The following is a 3044-nucleotide window of genomic DNA, read 5'->3' on the forward strand; positions in this document are numbered from 1 at the left end:
GTGCCTGGACTGAAGAAGAACTTGGTATCGGCCACAATATTGGAGGACAAAGGCTACAATGTTGTCTTTAGCAAAGGAAAGGCATTCCTAAGACACATAGTCATGAGTCAGACCAAGAGGATAGGGATTCGGGTGGAGAATCTCTATAAACTAGAGGTCGATGATTGTGCAGCATTGAGTATGAAAGCAAAATTGGTGCAAAGCCAAGACATTGGCGAGTTGTGGCACATGTAGTTGGGCCATTTGCATCATGGGGCTTTGAAGATAATGCATCAGATATCTACAGGACTTCCCAAAGGTAAACTTGAGCAAGTTGACACATGCAAAGGTTGTACCTTGGGAAGTACACCAAGTCTTCCTTTCATGATCACGACAGTCGAGCAGAGGCTATCTTAGAGCGAGTTCATACTGATTTGTGTGGACCATTCTTGATGGCATCCACAACAAAGCAAAGGTATTATGTGATTTTAATTGATGACTATTCTCGTAAATTTTGGATTCATTTCATGTAGAAGAAGGACCAAACCTTCAAAAAGTTTTGTGAGTTCAAAGCTTTGGTCGAGAAAGAGTCAAGGAAGAATATCAAGGCCTTGAGAAGCGACAATGGTGGAGAATATGTCTCTCAAGAGTTTAAGGACTTCTGTGCAGCAGAAGGAATTAAACAAGAGTTGATGGCACCTCATAACCCACAACAGAATGGGGTGGCTGAGAGGAAGAACAAAACTATTGTAGGGGTAGCATGGGAATGTTACATGACCAAGGCCTACCACTTCACTTGTGGGCTGAGGCATACAACATAGCAGTCTATTTGCATAATAGAAGCCCGCATCGCATACTCGGGATGAAGGCACCAGAGGAAGCTTTCTCCAGTAAGAGACCAGATGTGGGTCACTTCAGGATCTTTGGCTCATCGGTATATTACCATGTGACAAAGGATGCATGGAAGAAACTTGAGCCGACAACAGAGTTGGGGATACTTGTGGGGTACATTGATACACCTCACAACTATCGAGTGTACTTGCCTACCAGTCAGAGGACAGTGGTTCGCAGAGATCTCAAGTTTGATGAGCAGAAGGCCATGCAAGTTTCCCTTGAGAGGGAGCTCCAACTACAAGCTATGGAGGAATGGTTGGTTCCTAAGGAGGACGAGCCTCAAACTAATGCGGAGCAGCCGCATGCAGAATTTCCAGGAGTGGAGACATCCACTCAAGTAGAGTCTTCCAGAGATGGACGGAAGTGCACAAGAGAAGCTGGCAGATTTTTGGAGGATGCGAGAGAGAACGTGGGAGCACCATATTCTCAACACAGATAGAGGAGGTCACTTGAGAGGTGCACTGGATACATGGACCTTGTTGGGGAATGTGTTGAGACCGAGCCATCTTCCTTTGAGGAAGTAGTGTAGCAGCCAATTTGGGTCGATGCTATGGTGGAGAAGTATGACTCCATAGTTCGTAACAGTGTTTGGGACGTGGTTCTGAGACCAGAGAACAAGTCAGTTGTGAGTTCCATTGGATTTACAAGGTAAAGCAAGATGTTGATGGTACTGTGGAGAAGCATAACAAAATATTTGTTTCCCATTGCTTTTCATAGGTCAAGAGGATCATGTTGTTGCAGTATATTTCGACAAAGGAGCAAGATGCTGACATTTTGACAAAGGCATTGTCAAAGTGTAAATCGAGTTCCATAGAGACAGGATTGGGGTGGCAGATAATCCCTTTCTTGTTGAGAGGGAGTGTTGAAATATGGAAACAAGAATATTCTAATTTAATTTTTCCTTGAATTAAATTGTCAATTAAAATCGAATTTAGTCTTAACAGCTACTTGGAAATAATTAATTATTTTATTTTAAATTAATTAGCTGGAGAAATTCAAGTTAGAAGTCTTTCTAAAGTCATGCAAGAGTTATCCCTTAAATTAAGGAGATAAGATTGATTTACAATTTTAATTAGTTAATTCAGTTTATTGTGTTAAGTCCAGCTAAATTAGTTCCAAACTGTTTGAGGAACTAATAGTGAGTTAACAGTCAGTTGATGCATTAATGCACTCAACTAGTGCTACTCCAATTAACTGAAGATTCCCTCATCAGAAACTCATGCATGTCTATTTTGAGAAAGACCCAGTTGAGATTAATGTTCAAGGACAATGTACTATCAGTTGCATATGTTTCTCATGGAGAAAATTCATGCATGCAGTCAAGGATTTATCCTTGAGGATTGTGCAGTTTTGAAGGATTGGTTTTCCACTTGGTAAGAGAGATCATCCACAAGAAACAGCACAAGGAAATAAGAGCTTGTAGGGCAGAGAGGAAGGCTAGAGAGAAGCCAAGATTCCCTATGAGCATCTATGAGGATTGTACTGAGAGGTGGATAGCTGTGAGAGCTAAGGCTTTGTATAATTCCTATGTATTTCCACCATGTATGATAATACAATAATGTGGGTTTTTTAGTTGAGGCTTTCCCCAAAGTATTTTCATGTGTATTGTGCCATTGATTCTTCTTCTTCTGGTTATATTGTTTAGCTCGATCTTTAAGCTTCTGAAAATTGATAGTAGAAGTAGGGTATAGTATTATGCTTTCATTTATATTGCATTATTGGGTTAACCTACACAGATTTTCCACAAAAGGGAGTGACCTGTTGGTGACAAACACAAGCCAAAATGGAGCAACATGTAGGTGAACCCACCACAGTATGCCTATAGCGAGTGTTGGTCCTCAAATTGGCTCACATGATGCAGTTTAGGGTTGAAATTATGAGGGATGAAGGGAACATTCTTAGGGCTTTGTGCAAGATGGTGACAAGGAGGAATAAGATGTTGATTGATCCCATTAGGAGGCTCACTGATTGGATGTGAAAAAATGGCCTATAACAGAAGGCCCCCTAAAGTGTGAAGCTATGAATGATGAATGGTGACTGAAGTGCTTTACCTTGTGACAAGTCAGGATGAAGGACAACCGGTGGGCTTCATCTATTACAATACATTTACAACATGACATCTTTACTTGCTGAGGCAGGCATACCCATACTCAACTCATAAGCTAACATAA

Source organism: Pinus tabuliformis, chromosome 8 (genome assembly GCF_031772625.1).
Source record: "Pinus tabuliformis cultivar Carrire ecotype Pingquan chromosome 8, CPIR1, whole genome shotgun sequence".
NCBI classification, from domain to species: domain Eukaryota; kingdom Viridiplantae; phylum Streptophyta; class Pinopsida; order Pinales; family Pinaceae; genus Pinus; species Pinus tabuliformis.